The sequence below is a fragment of the Enoplosus armatus genome, chromosome 6 (assembly GCF_043641665.1).
Source record: "Enoplosus armatus isolate fEnoArm2 chromosome 6, fEnoArm2.hap1, whole genome shotgun sequence".
NCBI lineage: Eukaryota > Metazoa > Chordata > Actinopteri > Centrarchiformes > Enoplosidae > Enoplosus > Enoplosus armatus.
This window is the reverse complement of record NC_092185.1, coordinates 721,722-742,813: the sequence shown is the minus strand read 5'-3', so window position 1 is coordinate 742,813 and position 21,092 is coordinate 721,722. Positions and strand designations below refer to the sequence as shown.

Sequence of the window (21,092 nt, the reverse complement as noted above, 5' to 3'; positions counted from 1 at the left end):
AAACTACCAGTTGTCACTGTGTTGTGTAGATACCTGCAGTCGTTGTGCAGCTTAGTGAATGTGCTCACTTGGTATGTTTTGCTTGACAGTCGTGTGTGATTGATGGACTCTGGAGGCGTTACCTTAATCCTGATTTCAAATAGGTGTCACGCACAATTTAGGTTGAATCACTTGCTCAAGTATTGTTTGCGCCAAACACAGAAACTCATTTAGATTGCTGTGTTGGTTCCAGTGGTTCCCATGCAAGCTGTCAGCCTCTCAGCAGCGCTCATGGCGGTGAGTCAGACTCTGGCCTTGGACTGGGAGAGGTGAAGGTGGTGTGGGAGTCAGATGAAAAGCCTCTATAACAACTACAGAGATGCCAGCAAATCACTGCTAATTATTCTCATACAGAATGTTCAGAAATGTGGCACAAACAGTCACACTCATAAACAGAGATCCAAGAATTTAGCTTAGTGAACTTACTCTACATGAAAATGTTCAGTATCTGTTTCATCCGGTTGAGAGTGATTGATGCTTTCATTGAGTTTAACTAACCCTGGGACTGTCTGTGGTAAAAAGCCAACATATACTGTAGATAGTCAACATAATGCACAGACAACAGCCACAGCAGTAAACAGTGCATTTATTTTCAAGCCACCCAGTCATGCTTTGAAAAAAAGCCCTCAGACAGTCAATTGAAAGCCTGTTTACTGCTGAGTGTGCCCGTCAGAAATTCAAGCTGTTATTACAGTATCAAAGCAGCAGCACACACTCACAGTGGCCCAGGAAGTGCACCTCTCAGAGGAGACCAACCAACAGTATGGAAGGGGATTTACAGGTAGCAGATGGACTACTGGAACCAGCTGTTGTTTACTAGGTAGGAGGGACGGGTTGTGGTCAGTTAAGTTCACAGAGGCAGGGACATGCGTGCAATGGCACCTGCGAACACCACACTTTTTAAAATGTTCAGTCTGCTGAAATGTGCAAAACAAAGTGAGTGTTGGACTGACGCTGTAGCAGCCTCTGAAGAGGAAAGCCACAACGCAGAATGGTGATAAACTAAAGGTTTGATGATCCTGCTCATGACTGCAGGGCTGCCAGTTTCAACCTTTGAAATCTGGGCAGAGGAAATGAGCAAAAAGACACCCTTATTTAGCAACTGTTAACCCTAACCCTCCTGTCATATGTCCACCGAGCCACTTGACTAGGACCTGCTCCAGCTGACCTGCAGAGGTCAACCGGTGGGGGTTTTATTGGGCAGCTCGCAGGTGTGTAAAGCTCTTGGAGTGTGTGGGAGGGCAGTGCTGGATAGAGCAAGTGTTATTCTACTCCACTTAAATAACACTGAAAAATGACCGGAGCACCCGGTGGGTTAATGATCCTGCTCTTCACCGTCCTCCTCTTTAGAGATGCTCTTCCTGTGTAGAACCGCTCTACATGGCCTCAAGTGATCACATGATCACACATATTGTAAATAAACCCCAAATATTTTCTGAACCAGTTGTTGGAATCAGAATCAGAATCAGAAACTGTTTATTGCCAAGTAACATACATTACAAGGAATGTGCCGTGGTCTGATGGTGCTACATTGTTTTTAACATATAACATATAATCTGACAGACAACAAGCATGTAAAAATATAAAGGTAAAAGAATAAGATAAGATAAATAGCAAACAGTGCAGTGACCAAAATAAAGTGTCCAGTAGGGGGTGCGTGCGTTAATGTAACGCAGGGGGGACAGGGGCTGCGTACGTTAAGAACAATAATGTGTAACTTGAATCATCATATAACTCTCTGTCCTTCACAACGCAGGTAGTCGGTAGAAAAAGGTGAACCAGGTAGTAACTCTGCAAACACCGACAGTTTCAGAGGTTCACAACTTTTCTCTTCTCCGTTTTCTCTTCCAAGTGAGTATCATCAAGTTAAAGGTTTCCTTGTGTTGTTCACCCTGCTGGACAAAGCTCCAAAACCTGAATCTCCACGATTAAGTTGATGAGTTGATAACTCATAGGAATGAATGCCAGAGCTAAAAAATAGGGTCCAGGTTGGAACCAGCAGACACACTGACGACTCTGCAGGCCAAAGGAAAGTGTAATTGTGTCCGACTGTTGGTAGTAGTAATATTTTATTCAGTCATCACACATTAAGCATAAACAGTCCAGACAAATCAACAGCCTATGTGTTAAGTGGTGACTGAACTGGCTCAGGCACAAGCAGATGCTTAGAAATAACGAACCTACATTCCCGTCGATTAAAGCGAACCTCCAGGAGAAGGTTTGTGCGATCGAACGGTTCTTTGTGCGTTCATACTACGAGTCAGCTGGAACCGTGCAGGAGCATCCTGCCGAAGCCCTGAGTCTGCATGCACTCACAACACAAGAACAAACAATCAAACAAATCAGGCAATCAGAAGCAAACATGGGGTTTGTTTCTACCAACGTAGTCAGGAAGCTGTGAAGAGTAGAGAGGAAGCTTCCACTCAGATGAACAGCAATGTTTTTGAAACTGGATTTATTCATAAGATGGTTTCTCTAATGTACAACAACATTTTTATCACTGCAGAACTTCCAAGGATTTTCTCTCCACTTTCCCATTTTGACGGATCATTTTTCCAGTTTAAAGCGAATAAATAGGCTCATGAAAAAACCCAAGGCTCCTGAGATGACTGTGGCTATTTTTATCCCCCAACAAGATGAATTAATGCAGAACGGTTTTTAAGATGGGATCCTTAACATGGGGGGATGGTTTTGCATTTTTTTTAGGTTTTCCTTGGTTGCATAGCAACACTCATGGAGCCACCTATATTGTCTCCATATACAACACCTCGAACAGATCCTAAAGGAGCAAGAGGAGGATTGAATGTTCAAATGGGCTGAGCAATTTAAATGCATTGACTGAAATATGTGCTCCCTTCACGGTTGGCATTAAATCCACCAACTGGATTAGGAGAACTGTTGCTGTCCAGTTTATTTTCAGCTCACAGGATACCAGGACCAGATAGACGTCTGCACGCTGCTCAGCAGAGCATCACACACATAGTGAGCAGAGAAGCATGCCTTCTGAAGGACAGTAAGGCAGCGCTCCGAGCCTCTGACCCGCTGCTCTCTTTGCCCCTCTGTGTGGTATGTTGGTGCCCAGTGCAGAGCACACAGTGCACAGGTGGGAGGTTCATTCATGAGGCAGCACTTCATGTAGGTGGAAAATGTATCTTAGACTTTGGGCAGAGAAGAGACGTCTCAGAAGCTCACAAACTAAATATTTGGAGCAAATGTGCAGAAATATGACTATAAGGCTTAAAATGTAAACATAACTATTTGAATCACTCCCCAACCAGTAGATGCATTTAAATCGGCATCAAAGAATTCACTGTGGTGAAAGCAGTCTGCATTCATCTGTAAATGAACAGGAGTGACTCTGAAAGCAGCAGGACAAATATGTTGATAAATCTGCAGTCTTTGATTTGAGATCAGCGTCATTACAACATCCGTCCACTGTGTTCGCCTTGATTTAAACGACATGCAGATGAAACCAGGCGGCTACAGAATAACACGCATCAGACTGGTCGGCTGAAACTGTGTCCCGTGTGAGACGTCGTCATTAATCCAGTGTGTCACAGCCTCCTTTCATACTAAAAATAATGAAAAATCAGTGCCTCGTGTTTCATTCTTGATGCGCTGCTGCATTGTAAGATATGAGGGAACCATTTACAACATGGAATACAGAAGAATTATGACTGAAATAGCTTTGGATTTATGCGATCATATAAACTATTTTTATTATTTGTTTCTATCATTGTTTTTACAATTTTCTTCTCTGTGATTGGCACAGCTGTTTCAGAGCAGTTATGTGATTGGTTGAGAGTGTATTTCTTAGTCACTACACCCTACCACACGACGCCCACACAGTCTGTACGCCCAAGACGAGCCACTGTGTGTTTGTTGCTGTGCTTGTGCAATTAGAGTAGGGTCCTGAGAATGATGACCGCCTGACGGGCTCAAAAACATTTCATTGTGTCTGTGTTGTGTTTTGGATTCTGATGCTCAGAAGATGAACATGAAGTTCTCTGGGTGCTAAATGTACCACTAACTCATATTTTTGTGTAATGATGCTACTTCTGCTGAGCTGCTCCTTGTGTGAGTGAGCTCACATTTATATGTGCACTACAGACATTTAATGAACAATTCAAACTATATTTAATCCCCTCTGAAACAGGCACTTCTTATCCCGTTGCATCCATCTTACATTGTATGCTGAGCTGATTTAAATAGTCCCACTGAAGGCCGGGGAGCACCGGTCCTCAGGGCCACTTGAAGCTTAAATATGCATCAAGTTGTGGCCTCTAACATAATAAAGTGTCTCTGTTTTTAGATGAAGTTGCCCCGGGTGCAAAATGTACCAATAAATCTGCTATCTGTTCTGTAATGCCATGAAAGAACAAGGACCTGCTCTGAAGATGAGCCACGACGTAAAGAGATCTGCCTCAGGGAAACTAACAAACGTACTTTTGTTTCTCTTTCCGTCTCCCTCCCTCGTCATTCTTCCTGTCATGCATTCTGTTTGTCTTTCTGTCTCTCCATCATCTGTAGGTTGCAGAAGTGGCTGCTGTCTGCTTCACCAACTAGGACTCCATGGCTGCCGGTGCTGCCGTGTGATTCGCTGCACTGTGAGTTCACTCCTCTTATGATTTGTGTGTGTTGATCCGTCCATCTGTGTTGTTCTCATGTCCTCGTAGGCTTTTGCTTCTCTTACTTGTCTAATCTCTACTACACCGCAGAGCCTCGGTGTGTCCTCCTCAGTAGCTGCCTCTCATGACTTCTTTCGTGTTACTGTTTTGAATTGTGAAGAACATTTTTGTGACTAAAAGTTGATTCCAGGAGCGTCTGGTTCCCCCCCGTAGACCCGAGTCTCCATGCTGTGTTCATTATTCTGCTGACTCCACTCTCTGCACACTCTGGCACACAGTCTGGCAAAACTGGCTTTCTCCAAAACAAAAACGGCATGCTTGGAGCTAGTGTTCCCAACTTAGACTGACAGGCTGTGATAAGGATCACAAGCGCTGCAGTTTTCTTATTAGTGTATTATTAGTGTATAAAACAACTTACTCTATGCACTTGATATAATATATAATAGAAGGATCACAGCTCTTCTTCACTGCCTTTGGGAATAACTATACATGGTAGTGCATCAAATAAAGTGTTTATATTTCAAAACTAATAAAACATTTGAAAATATATTTCCTTTTTTCAAAAGCAGCATTCATTGAGTTTTTGGGCCAGCTGGAAACACAACATGGGTGAACTGTATTACCGAAAAACAAAACTCCGTTCACATCACACACAGTCATCAGATCCGCTGCCAGTATAGAAAGTTGATTGGTGCAGCTTGAAATTCTTGAACATTGTTTCGTTAAGAGGTGAATGTTCATCCAGACTTGTTAACTTTTTTGAACTTGTTGATGACTTACCTTTGCTAACATTGTCATGCACTTATTATCTTGCTAATGATCTCTGTTTCCATATGTCTCAGTGCCAGCTGGGTAAAAAGCTGCCATCTGTGTTGTTGTTTCTCGGCAGGTTTGGGTCCTGCTCTGTTTGCATGTGATCAGTCTCCACAGCTCCCACCACAGATGTTGCTGTGTGTGTGCGTGCGTGTGTGTGTGTGTGTGTGTGTGTGTGTGTGTGTGTGTGTGTGTGTGTGTGTGTGTGTGTGTGTGTGTGTAATAACAATAGATACTTCATGTGCTGTACTTGAACTTTAACGAAGGAACACCAGACAACTGTCTTGTCTTTAGTTTTGTCTGCAGCGCTTGCTTTTCTTCGATGCTTTGTATTGAGACCTTGAAGGTTCACACACTCGGCTGAACTGTACTGGAAAGAAATAACATGATGTAGGTTTCTTTTTTCAGTTTAAATCAGAGGACCTTATAAACGTACTGTAGTTCTTGAAGTTTGGCGATTTCGGAAAGCTCTCCTAAGTGTTGAGAGGGTGAGTTGAATTCACGATGGTTCTGGAGACTCCCCTCGGAGGGACTGATGATAAGATATTGATGCTGAAACAACATTTATTTCATCTCCACCATGCCATGGTAAAAAAAATGACATGTAGTAAGCAGTCAACACTGGCTGGCAGCAGAACCTCCCCCAATGTGTGAAATCTTATTTTTGAATTTTTCTCTTTTAATGAGACCCGTCAGGCTCGATTTTACACTCATGCAGCAGCTGAAATGGTTTGGGGCTGGTTGGAGGAAGCGAGGTGGGTGAAGCGCTTGTTCAGGCAGAGGTACTGCACCTTGTGAGCGGCTCTCTCTGTCAAAGCTTTTGACCACAGGCAGCTGCTCGCCTTCGTCCCCTGTGCATTTCACCTGGAAGCGTCAGTGGCGTAGGATGGCATTAGCGCCCCCGCTACCTCTGCCTTCTCCAGCATCCATTAGCTTCTCTTGCTGTTGGTTAGTTTTGCACTTGGCAGTTAAGAGCAGGGAGGTGTTGTGTTCAAGGTAATTGGATGATGTGGTGTTGCTTTCCAAGCTCTCGATGCCAGCAGTCATTTCTCGGCCCTCTCCTCTCATCACCTTCCTCGAAGCCACGAAGAGAAATGATTGCTCACATTGCAAAACTGAAGGCGAGGTGTCTAAAAGTAGTTGCTAGAAGATACCGTAAACAACGATGGACTGGTCAGGGATATGTTATGGTCTCCTCTTGTGATGTCTTCTCTGTCATTTACCTTTTCTCTGATGCAGGTCAGACAGCTGTTCTGGTTCTTCCACCACTACTGTTGTTTGTAATGTCTTTCTGGAGTCGATCATTTTTCAACTTGGACCTTTTACTGTCAAGTAAAATGAAGCCAACTTGGCATCACAAGTGAAGTTAATCTTTTATATACAGCTGAAACTCATTGCTGATTTTATTTTCATCTCTTTTACCCTCCCATAGTGAGTTTTTTTTTTTTTTATCAGTGTTACATTTTGGAATAAAACCCCTGAATTCACAGCTGTGAATGTTTTCCAAACTGGGGCCAGATTTTTGGATTAGCATAGCCGCTCTCCAGAGAGCACAGTTAGCAGGCAGAGAAACAGACAAAGCCACGGTTAAATCATTAGTGAAATAAGCCTGTCCTCCATTACACAGTCCAACACCAAACCACCATTCACGAAAGCACTGTTTCTTTTCATTGGTGGTAATATGGAACTGTTCTCTTCTCCTTTCTCCTCCAGTCGATCACTGCAGCAGAAACAGGCGATTGTTCTTCCATACAGTAGGACGAGTTTCTCCAGCAGCGTCACTTCTGTCTCGGGGCTGTTTCTGTCTTTTGTAGCTTCCTATATATTCTGCCTATATATTGTGTTTCTTATGCCTGTGCTCCAGGAAGACGGTTTGTCTGTATTCTGTTTACATGTATGTGAGCTCTTTATATCTTCTTACAGTGTATATTAGTGTTGTGAAATGCTGTAGATGTGTCTGTAGCTTGACTTAAGTTTTACTGTTATTATGAGTTATTTTAACACAGATCAGCAGCAGCAACACATGTGGTGTATAAAGGACGTCTAGCTAAAGCTAATTTGGGGCCTGTCTCTGGTTAGCCCTTTAACATCAGGTTAAAACAGCTAAACAAAGAGAGTGAATGAGCGTGTGAAAGTCAGAGTACGTGTGTGCTGGTGTGGCTGAGAGACGGAGAAAAGCAAAACCTCTAAGAGAGAGAAAAAAAAGCTCATGATGACATGCTTGTTATTTATAGCCCGACAGCCGGATTGTGCATTAATATCGAGCCGCTGCAGTTGTGTGCAAGTAATTGGAGGTTTGAATGTGTCGGTCTGTGTGTATTTACTGTGGATGGAACATGACCAGCACAGTAACACAGAGTGACCGAACATCCAGTTATTAAACATGCCCAAAGAAGCGTGCCTCGTGTTTGACCAGAGCAGCAAAACGGTTGTGGGTTTCACACTGAGCACTGACTCCAGATCTGTTTTACCGCCCTCCTCCCCACTGTTTTCTTTGTGGTTTTCTTTGTGTTTGCTTCCACCGGGGATTTCTAGAGTAGTGTTATTAAGGGAAGGAAATCTACCATAACATGGAATTTGCACATGACTTTGGACAGTTGAGATGTTTTCGGCTTTCCAAAAGAGCCAAGTCTCTAATCTGCGATGGTATCAAGTTGCACATTTTTACCTGCTCCAGTGACGAAGACTTGGCTGCTGTTAACACTTTCCTGGACTACAAGGAACAGTTTGTTCCTGTGCAGAATTTATGTGATCAGGTTATGCACATAGACATTTGAGTAAGCAGTCAGGTAGCTCTACAAAAGCAGCCTTGTATTTATTTTCAATATAGCATGTTTAATGACATCAGTTATTGCTTTAAGTTTACAGAAATATCCAATAATGTTATATTGAATGGAGGATTTTTGGATGTCAGTCAGTCAAGTAGAAATATCTCTTAACTTACTATCAGGCCAGTCTAAAATGAGCAGTAACACTTGTTTAACAGGGTTAACAATCACAGTGTGGAGCTGCAGTGTTGTATACAGTGTATTGTAATACTGGCACAGTATATGTTCAGGCTGAGGAACCATTTATTAAACATTTGTATTTACATAAGCAGTCCCTGCTGGAACTGCAGCATTCCTCAGACATCCTTTGTCCCGTCTGTGTACTCTGTACTTGTACACATTTTATAAAACCAATACTAGCACCTTTAAAAGATACTGTTAACTCTGATGCATGTTCTTAGCAGCGGTGTTATGATACCAAACAGCTTTACTAATATTGCATAATTCATTTCACTTTGAGAAGGCATCACATTTTCCAAATGGCCGATATTTATTTATTTTTATGAAACTCTGCATTTGTGTGTGTTGTTTTGTGTGTATGATGCACTCCCACACAGCTGGCTGTGTCTGCTCTGCCACTTTGCTGGTGTTTGTCTGGAGGCCAGCGAGTTGGTCTCCCCAGAGACCTGCACCGGCTCTTTCCCAGCCCAGACTGCAGCGACTCTCCCAGAGCTTGCACAATACCAAACACTGCGTAGGAATGTTGTTGCTGTCGTCTTTCTCTGTTCTTTTTTTAGTTCTGCTCTCCCTCACTCACTCCTTGTCATTGACTCTCTCACTTGAATCCCTGAACGTGCTCCTTCTCACCAATAGACCCAGTTGGTGCTTTGAGCCATGCCTGCCCATAGAGTGTAAACGCAAACCCATCAAATTATATTGTGATTATAATGCATGAATTCGTATTTTAACCATCTCCTTTGCATGAAACTCAGAAACTGCATATTGAGCCTTCGGGCTGCAGAGAGGTAGATAACCTCAAAAGATGTAACACAGTGGGTCTTACTGAAAGCCTCCACCCTGACGGACAGATGTCAGACTTCTATTCACTGAGCTTAAAGGTCAAAAAGATGAGGACAATGAGGCGTCCTGTGTTCCACATACACATGGTCCTTCTCATACAGGTGCGCTTGACTTGACATTAACAGCTAAAATAAAAAGTAGTCAAGTCATCTATAGCAGAGTATCACGAGCATAAAGTTGAAGGCCGGCTATATTGCATCCCACCATCTTGTGCGATTGTTGAACAACAGAGACTGACACAACCTCAGGGCTGCACTGAGGACATCGTTTCTAATCTGTCAGGGAATCAGCTATGGGAGGTGAGTTTATGAGGTGGTTTGGTTTGTCACATTACTCATCGCTGTCTGTCAACACTACCACTAAAAGGACTCGTACAGTTCATGTTTTTAGTCTGTTTACTCTGGAGGCTTGAAGGAACTAGGCCCAGGAAAGGTTGCAGCTAAAACGTGTGCTCAGATTCAACTGAGTTCTCCCACTCCATGTTCTCATGGTTTCATTTGGCAGTGAAAATACTAGTAATGAAACACTACAGGTATTCTTTCTGCAGTATATACGGTAGATAGGACTTATTTATAGCAAGATACTTTGAGCTGAAACAGTATCTACAGCCCCACCATTCATTCAAAGATCACATTTAGCTGTCTTTAAACTGGACAAAAGTGTTTCACTGGCAGGAAAGAAACTACAGCTCATCCACTGTTAGCAACGCACCTGTTCCCGACTCCTAAGGACAGGAATGTCAACAAGTTTTAGTACTTGACTTTATCTTCATCATTTACTTCATGCTCATTATACACCGTCTGTTATTCTGGCATTTTAAAAGCTTTGTGACTGTCCCGTGAACGTCATTTACTTACAGTAATCTGTATACACGTGAACAAACATACACAAAGACTGCTACACACACACACACACACACACACACACACACACACACACGGCCAGCCGTCTAACCACTTAGTACATCACAGTGGATTCAGCTTGTGTTTCATTAATATGGATGAGCCCTTGATGCAGCATGAACACTGTGAGGTCCGGTCCACAGTGAGAACCATTTCTCAAGCATTGAATCCATCTTATATCATTGGGGTTTCGATTTCTTTCATATCATCAGTGGCCCCCAAATATTACGGTGTACTGTGTCATAATATGAACTGTCTCCTGCAGTACTCCAGTATGCAATTTAACAAATACAAATACTGCACGTCTGTTTCTTTGTTCCATATGTGTTGAGTTATAATAAGCCAATGTTTTTTGGTAATGACAGCTATAAAGTATGTGACTATCACAGGATTCAGGATGGTTACCTTGTAAAGCTACTTTTGTTGTTCTGGGGATTTATATTTATCATCCACCATCTGTAGTTACCTGTGGTACGATCATTACTTATTGCTGTATTGTTGTATGAAATCAGAAATAGTCTCAGAAGACTTTTCTACTAGTATTCGCAGCTGGCTGCGACAGAGCTGAGATGATGTGGATGAGCCGAGTCCTCTGTGGCTCCTCTCACCTCCTGTCTCTTGCGGGACGTCCTTGTTGGTCTGTGTGTCGGCGGTCACTGATTTGTCTGGATTGTGAATGTAACTCTCAGGGGACACTCTTGCTGTGTCTTTGCTGTTTGTCTCTCTGCAGCATTTTGTGCGGATCACGTAAACTTTACTGGTATGATTTACACATCAGCATGTAACCAAATGAGGGAACTCGAGACACATGAATCTCTTCAGCTAATGAATCTAAACTGCAAACTGGCTTCTTGTAACAGTTGGCTGTTTATCTGTTCTATATATTTTTAATGAGAGTCACCACTCACTGTAAGAATCCATCTTGTCTTCCACCGGCCTTGGTTCAATCAATACTGAACATGGACGTCGCTCTTATAAAGATCGAAAACAAGCTCCGATGAGTCTAATTGGGGACGGCACCCTGGAGCTCCTCCAGTTACTGTGAGCTAGAGGCTGAAACGTAGAAGAGGTTCACTTTATACATATGATATAGACTGTTATACATATGATATAGACTGTTAATACATATAATATAGACTGTTTGTACATATGATATAGATATACACTGTATATACATATAATATAGACTGTTATACATATGATATAGACTGTAAATACATATAATATAGACTGTTATACATATGATACAGACTGTTAATACATATAATATAGACTATATTATATATAAACAGTCTATATCATATGTATAACAGTCTATATCATATGTATTAACAGTCTATATCATATGTATAACAGACTGTATATACATATGATATAAACTGTTAATACATATAATATAGACTGTTATACATATGCTATAGACTGTTAATACATATAATATAGACTGTTAATACATATAATATAGACTGTTATACATATGATATAGACTGTTAATACATATAATATAGACTGTTAATACATATGATATAGACTGTTTGTACATATGATATAGATATACACTGTATATACATATAAAATAGACTGTTATACATATGATATAAACTGTTAATACATATAATATAGACTGTTATACATATGATATAGACTGTTAATACATATAATATAGACTGTTTGTACATATGATATAGATATAGACTGTTATACATATGATATAAACTGTTAATACATATAATATAGACTGTTATACATATGATATAGACTGTTAATACATATAATATAGACTGTTATACATATGATATAGACTGTTAATACATATAATATAGACTGTTTGTACATATGATATAGATATAGACTGTTATACATATGATACAGACTGTTAATACATATAATATAGACTGTTATACATATGATATAGACTGTTAATACATATGATATAGACTGTTATACATATGATATAAACTGTTAATACATATAATATAGACTGTTATACATATGCTATAGACTGTTAATACATATAATATAGACTGTTATACATATGATATAAACTGTTAATACATATAATATAGACTGTTATACATATGATATAGACTGTTAATACATATAATATAGACTGTTTGTACATATGATATAGACTGTTAATACATATAATATAGACTGTTTGTACATATGATATAGATATAGACTGTTATACATATGATATAAACTGTTAATACATATGATATAGACTGTATATACATATGATATAGACTGTATATACATATGATATAGACTGTATATACATATAATGTAGACTGTATATACACTCTATATTAAAGTCTTGGTCTGGGATCTGAGCCTTTTTCTCTTGTCTGCATGTTCCGGACCAGAATAATACTCTCTGTTTTAGTTACAGGGCTCACATGCATGTCCATGTCTGTCTGTCTGAATAAGGAAACGTTACTAAGCAGAGGGGACTGTTCCCTTTTCATTTTAAAGAGCGTTTCTTCAGTCCATTGAACCTGCACTTTACTCATAAATGCGAGAACACATTTTATGTCGGCTGAATAGTTAAAACAGAAGTTCAGCTGAGCAGCTAATGAGACTCCATGATGCTGGAGAGACATACAGGAGAATCACTGTGGCAGAATCTCTCTGTGGACAGATGCTGAAATTTGGTAGAAATTGGGAATTATGTGGAACAAGTCAGCTCTGACACGAAGCGGCTTTGCCCCTGAAATTAAAAGCTGGTTGGCATGTGCCAACACTCATGTACACATGCACACTCAAAACACACACACACACACACACACACACACAGCTCAGGAAGAAACGTGTGTGAAAACCTGCCATTGTCACATAAGTAATGGCATTCCACATTACTTTTCAGTTTATGCTGAAAGAGACTTGTTACACACCGCCAGCACCCAAAACTAAGTGTAGAGATCAGTCAACGGCACCACTAACTGAACTCGGAGGTGGCTGTGCTTCAGTAGCTGGGGGAGATGCTTGAAGGTCATCACTTTAAATCCCTGGATGAGCTGAGAAAATATGAGGGAAGGAGGCAATAAGTGCAGCCTGCACTTCATTTACTGCTGTCAGAGTGTCCTTCACGAAAGCGCTGAAGTGCTACTCAGAGCCTGTAGTCGTGCCGGCCGTGCTCTAACTGAGGCTGATTGTTACGTGCCCTGCAGTGACCAGGTGAAAGGGTTTATACACAGTGCAGATTAGAGCTAGACCTAAAGATGAGCCACGCTGATTTACCAGCCGATGTTACGGCAGAAATGTCAGGATTGATGGCTGACCTGCACTTGGTAGAAGGGGTGCCTCTGACTTTTTAATTAACATTTTCAATTTATGATAATTAAAGATGTTATTTCCATGCTTTCCATGTTGTTTCTCAACATGGAAAGCATGTACTTGCCTCTTAATAATATGAAACAGAAATCATAATGTAGTGGTATTAGATTATTTATATGATTGTTATTTTATTTATTTCAGATGAGAATAAGCAAACAGCAAGGAAATGATCAAATGGAATGATTTCTTATAACTCCATCAATTGAAAACCATCAGCACAGTGGGCCATAGGTAGCTTCACTAACAACACTGTGGGGTGTGGCCCTTCTCCCCCCGAAAACATCTGGAAAGCTTCTGATATAACCCTGTAAGAATAAATGATGGAGGATTATTCTTTAAAGAACTTGTGGTGGCGGACACTGGCTTACTGTTCCCTTAACAAACTACTGAGTACACAGCTTTCTCCCACTGCCCGGCGTCCCTCTGCAGGTCCACTCCTTTTTCATATCTGCTCTGCTCTTGTCTATCCCACTGCCACGGCTGTCTTATCATTCAAGCCCTCTGCCATAAAGCAGCAGAAAATCCCATAACCCATCTCCTCCCAGCATCAGCTTTCAGCCTCAGTTATTCCTCTATTATGTTCCAGGCTCAGCGGCTCCCGCCGCCTCTCTATGAACGTGCTCTGGGTGGGAAATCAGCCTCCATCCTCAGCATACTGCCTTCTCTCAGGGACAAACTCAACATGAGCTGCACTTCTTTACATCTCAATCTCTCCATCTCTTCTTCTTGTCTGATTTGTCGTCTGTTTTCTCACTGGCACTGTATGTCTCAGCACCTCATATTTAAGCTTTAGTCTTCTTCTTATGTTACTCTCTTATATAATTTCCCCCCGGGGATCGATAAAGTGTTTCTGATTCTGATTCTGATTATGTTAGTAGCATCTGCCGGTTGTTTAGTAACTTATCCCTTATATAGCCTACTGTTGTCAGTTACTGTAGTCAGTAGGCTAAACTCTGTGAAGAAGTTCAAGTTTCAAATTTCAAGTCAGCGTGGGTCCAAAAACTGAAGACCCCGTCCTTAGACGTCCTGTGACGCCGTACGTGTACCTGTCTGCACGTTACGTGTCCAGGCTGTTGGAAGGTTGTATCAGCAACACATAGCCTCAGAGAGCTTGTGTAAAGGCTAGCTTGATCAGCGCTAAACTGATCACAAGTCTACTCTAACATCTCAAATGAAAAGCCACAGTTACAACTACAGGCAATGGTCTAATTTGGATATTGACAAAGATGCCTCGTGTAATATATTCTTGGTCAGACATCGGACATAGACGAAACAATGTCAGTTAATTATCAACTGCCAGAATAATAATAAGAATAATCACGCTTTGGTTACATATGAGTTTGACCTACAAAGCAGCTACACGACACAAAAACACGGTTGCTTCCTGTGTGTACTACTGAAACGTGAGACTGCTGGCATTAAAAATAAACTGTGGGAACACCACATTGCTGTGGTATCACAAAAACATCGCTGAGCTTCTTCCTTGGTCTGTGAATGTCCATGAACCAAAGACCTGGACCCTGCCCATGCTTGTGACGGTACTCGCTGTGAGCATACTGTATTTCCTTTATGGGGGCATTTGGGGTTCTGACCATCTGAAACCAAACCTTTTTGCCCTCAGACCTCTCCAGACCTGGAGGCTTGAGAGCATGTGACTAAGACTGGTAACTACTGCTGTTACTGCTGGGTAGTAGTCTGGGCTTGAATGCAGTTTTTGAGCATGTTGGAGCCAAAACATGGTGTTAAATTGCTGTTTAAGTATGCAGAGATGTTGCTTCCCTCTTACTGCCTCACCGACTCACAAGCTCACATTTAGACTGTGTTTGCACACAGTCTCTGTCTCCTGCAGTCACATGCTCCCATCTCTCACACCGACACAAACCTACAGGTGGGGGCGCTCTTCTCTGGCTGTGTTGTTGCTAAACGTAGTCTGTCTCGGACGGGTCCCACATGCTTTATCAGTATTTCTCTGGATGTCAGTTCACTGAGTTGTAACTGATGAGGGATGGATGCATGAAGAAGATGACAGGAGTTCAAACATCCGCTTTTGATATTCAAAACTTCAGTTATGTGTAATACTGACATTTAAAGCAGACACAGAGGTTTTAAAAAGAATAATATTTGTAAATCTGTGTTTCGTCTGCTGATTCATTAAAACCGTTCTAGATTTGTCAGTAAGCACGTATACTTTACTCCAGTTGAATTGGGTTTGGATTCAGTTGAAAGACTTTGTATTTTTCTTGTCTGTGTGACTGTTAACTGGAGAAGAAGTAGTCACTCTGAGAGCTTGTCTTCCTCATCTGTCCACCTTATTGCTAAGATCAGGGCTGGTTCACTGCATACTAAACTGATCTCTTGAGCTAGTTCTTCATCTCTAAAGAGTCACACACAGAGGGAAATGTTTAATGCATAAGTCTCGTAGCTTTCAGTAAATAAAGTTCTATCCCTCCACTCGCTCCACAGAAGTTATTCTTATCTCAGTACAAGTCTGGGTCTCACTTGGCGGTCTCCCTTGGCGGTCTCACTTGGCGGTCTCACTTGGCGGTCCCGTGGGGCTCGTGTCTTGGTGGTAGTGGCACCAGGCAGCAGGTGCTGTGTGATATCTCGCCTGGCACTGAACCAGACAGTGTTTGCTGCTATCAAATCAGGAGCAGATGGTCGCAGATCGAGGGCCAACCCTGCATCTCATCTGAACGGCAGTCACAGGAAAAGCAACAGAAAGCAGCTCTGGACCTTCATCCTGTTTGACTGTCTTGAGGCTTCGTTGGTGTGTGTGCTGTTTGTCATCTGTGTGACTGATTTGTTGTTTTCAGATTTTTGTCTTTGGCAGAAAGCCACAAGTGGCACCACTGGATTTTCAGCATTTTAGAGGGAATATGGGATTGATTCATGCATGTAGGCATGAATCTGTGTGTGTGCATGTGTTTTTCGTGTTGTGCGGCCTCAGTTGTCTTCACACAGCTGTGAGATTTCTTTATATCCTCCAGTGGCCTGCCCACAAACCAGAATCTCTCACTTCCACCGAAAACACGGTGAAAAAAGTTTGTATGGTGGACAAAACAAGGTGAAGGTGTTTACACATGAAGTCATTAAATGTAGAGGCGCACGGACTGGCACATTAATTGATTATGAAAACAATAATTAGTTGCAGCAATAATGAAATCACAAGCATCAGTTCCTCCATATATGTGTATGTGCATATTTGTGCATGACCTGCAGGTGCATCAGACACGTTAACTGCACATTTGAGTTCATCATTATGATTTATGGATGAGCCGGACTGCATTTATGTGGCACTTTTACCCAAAGCACTTTACAATGTGCCTCTCATTCACCCAGTCACAACTTTTATTAGTATTTTGTAGTTTGGCTTTTGGTCTGTCAGGTCTATCTGGAAGGACTGTTTGAAGCAAGGAGGGACAGAAGGAAGGCAGATTTCCTCAGAGGAGAGAAAAACCTGAAGAAAAAGCGAGTGGGTAGAGACGAGGAGGTGGAGGGAGAAGAGAGTGGGACATTTTGAGCCAAAGGGAAAAAGACAAACAACAAAGAACATTTTTGAATACAGTAGGAAGAAACAGAGAAGGGAGAGCCTCAGCAAACTGAGGGAAATAGTTATGCATGAGAGCAGCAGCGGACAGACGGGGGGGCAGCTGAGGTTAACAGCAGGGATAATGAGGCATCTGTACGCCGACCTTTCACCTTTTACAGCTACTTTCTGTCAGCAGTTACACACACAGTGCATCAGAGTATTGTTTAACGCTATTTAGATCAAATGTACACACTCCACATATATCATAGTTCACTGAAATGCTGTATGTACACAAGCACTATGAAGAGCCTCACTGTGCATGTGTGCTGAATGTTAAAAGCTAATCATTGCTCCTCTCACTCAGGCAGCAGGTGACCTGTTGACACAGCAGAAGGAATGAGGTCCATCTCAAAGCACCAGCACCTGACCCAGAACTCACAACTCGGAACAGCCAACATTCCTGATGTTATCTATTTCAAACTCCACTCTAAATCTCAATCTGCTCATATTGTTTGTTAAGTAAGAATTAGATGTTAAGATTCAGGTTCAGTAAGTAAGATTTTAAATAGACTCACATGCTTCACTCTCTCACACAAAGTACCTGAAAGAGATGACACATTCAAGTGATCCAAAAAGCTTCCCACTCATCTGAAGTTTCTGGTGTGTTAATCATCCACAAGTACAGTTTGTCTGGAGGCAAATATCTGTTGAAAGTATTTACTTCATTCTCTCCGTAACATTTGTAGGAAACAACATACAAGTAAGATGTAAATCAGTAAACACAACACATCTGGATTCCACTGTTAAGATTCGCTTCACTTCTACAAAGACGAATTCTCCATGTACATGTTACAAAATTTGAAATAGGTCATCAGTGCGTCTCAGATTATACCCAGATTATAATCACATCAGCAGGGACTGTATGTATGTATGGACACGTGTTGACTCATGTAATTGACTATTTACAACTGTAGCACAGGAGATGCAGCGTTACACAGTGAACAAATGAAGTGGCTTTAGCTCTCATGTTCCCACATACACACCCAGCAAAAAGGATGTTTCACCAGTGTAGACAAATTATAGCCTGCTGGTTTTCAAGAAATAATATATAATGTAAAATCAATGTTTGTGTCCAGTATTAGAGGTGGTCAGCTATGACTCTTCATTTCACCGGTCAGAGAAAGCTGGAGGAAAGGATCAGGCAGAAAGAAAAGATGTACGACTGCATCCTGTTTTCCAATAATCACCCTGGCTTGCGTCTTAGTGCCGCTTCACATCTCTCCAATCAAAGAAGCTGCAGAGTCGCACTGTGGACACACGCAAAGACTGGATCAATAAGACACTGTCAATATTATAGAGCAGTCCCAAACACCAAAAATCATCTTTCTAGTACTGTGTTCGTGTGTGTTTACGCAACACATCCCGTCTGTAGGACTGAAAACATTGTGTGTTCTTGAGGCTTTGTACTGAAACCAATTTGCTGTATTGAAATTCATCACATTTCAATTGTGTTGTGTAATATCTGTTACATAATGACAGTAACACAAAAATAGCAGTCCATTATTTGGCTGATGGGCATGAGTAGGAACACTTACATTGCAATGAGTATGACTATAGATAGAATCATTTCCATGTTCAAACTGAAACGACAAAGACGATTACATAAGCGAGAGATTGAAGTTTCAGGGAGGTTTTCCCGCTCTTTCTGTATGATGTCTGGAGTTATCATATTTTAATGATGTGCCCCGCACTGTGAGCTGTGTGAACTAAAAATACTGGACCGCATGGTTTAGGAAAGGATTGTTTGGCAGATGGGATTGTTGGTGTCCCCGAGGCATAACTGTCATCCCAGATTAAATGTTGTGGGTCTTGTCAGTAACAACATGGCACTACTTTTTGCCTTCAGCTTAATGAGAAACTAAAATATAAGTACGTTTTGCTGGCTGGTGGAGGCAGTGTCATATCAGCTCCCACTGTGGAGGGAAGGAAAAATGGAATCAAAGCAACAACGGAATTTTAATTGTGGCTGAGGGAAAAGTGACATATGCTGTCACATCCACCACTGGGGGGTTTCTGTTGGTGGAAAAGTGTATGCTACATATTTTGGATATTGGATATTTCTTGATTCTCAGAAACACAAAGGCGTGAAAAACTGACTTATCTTATTATCTTCTTAATGCGCCCTGGGAGCTGCTTTGAACAAAGTAAATACAATAGGGAGGGAAGAAATAATGTACTGTAATAATAGTAATGGTACAGAGAAACTCAGTTCAGCTTTTTCTCAGTGTGCAAAAATGATTGTAATATCCATGTTAATACCACTTGTTTTATGCCTTTCTCTGCTGTCCAGTTATTTCTCATATGAAAGATACTTGTGCAACAGCTGCATTACAGCTGTGCAAAACAAAGTCTTAAATTATTCCTGTTGTGTTTAAAGGAGGACAGAGGCCTGGAGTCGAGGAAAGGATTCTGGATGCTGTTCTTGTAAATGAGCAAAATACGGCTTTTGTTCCATCGAAGGAGCAAAACAGAAACATATATTGGACTCAGTAATTCATTTTTCTTGGGCTGTACTGTTGGTTGCCCATGACATTTTGAAAGTCTTACGTGTCACACTGACAGTTTTTGTTTCCTGTGAGGATGCGGCCTGCGCTGTGCTGCAGGATAAATCCTCCCTCCCATCACTGTTTGGTCAGCAAAGTTTGATTCAAGAGTTCCTGCTGTATTGTGTCTTACCCTGGGCGAGTCCAGGGTGTTGTCATGGTAACATCCTTCCGTACAGGATCCGACACCCTGATGACCTTGTTAGATGGATGAGAAGTCTGATTCACCCGCCTCTGTCAATATCAGCCCTACAATGAGTCATAGTCCATAAAGGGACAGAATCATCTCACAGTCTGCTTAAGGTGATATTTATGTTGTTGATTGATTATAGCAGAAGTAAAGAGATGGAGGATGGAGGGACAGTGTTTAGAAGCATGTTGAACCCATCATTCAAGTATTGTATGTTGAGCTCTCTGGGAAGTCATTGTGCAATGTTTGTGTGGCCGTTATTTGTTCATTTTGATTCATCATCATCAAAAGTCCAACAATATTTGAAGAGTTAACTTCCTCACTCTCAGACACATCAATAATGTGAAAACTGTACCAGATAACATACAGATCCCAGGCGTTCATGTAACGCTTGATTTTAATTATTATTATCCATGGATTTGATGTCAATGTGGTTTTCAAAGTGGACAGGACAAAGTACATTCGAATACTAACGTCTCTCCGCCCCCCAATAGATTCATGATTTGCGTTGAAGTGGGGCGTAAACAAAGTCTTCCACAAAGAGGTTTAATCCCATCTTTCCCTTCTTTGAATATGTTTAAATAAGAGAAGTCACAACTGTATTTGTTGATTGAACAGCCAATAACTGTTGCACCGAGTTCTGGTCTGTGTGATAGATTGGAAAGGATTTGAAATAGGGTACCTTTGCACTGTGTAATTAAAAAAACAAAAGCATGTGGTTTCCTGATGTGAAGTGTGACCTGGAGGGCTGAAAACAGGATGTGTGTGATATGTATGTGCTGGTGCCGATAACCTGAGACTATGCTTGAGCCCAGCTTTTTAAATGTCAGTCTTTGTTATCTTACAAAGGCTGAATGGTGTGAATATCTAAATCTGTTTCTTTTGTATGCACGTTGATTTACAGATTAAACAAGAGAAACAAAACAAATGATTTAGTTGCCATTTGAAACCAGTTTTTTATATCATATGTCTGAGTATTGTTTGCTGACAGCTCCTGTAGTGCAGGAGGAGAGTGGCATGTCGTTGTTTGGCACTGCATTTGTGCACTGAAATTAAAGAATGACTATGTGCCAACTTTCAGATCCGAGGTTGTTCATCCAATATAAAGAGCGTAGAAATTGTAGCCATTCATATACATACTGTATATTTAGGGGATCGAATGGTATTGGACAAACTACTACTAACAAAAATTGAATAGAGTCAT

At 41.3% G+C, this 21,092-nt stretch overlaps 1 protein-coding gene across 1 annotated transcript in view; it reads left to right on the top strand.

The window, feature by feature from the left end:
• Positions 1–21,092, top strand: part of peak1 (pseudopodium-enriched atypical kinase 1) — a 64,681-nt gene that overhangs the window by 21,749 nt on the left and 21,840 nt on the right. The window lies entirely within an intron of this gene.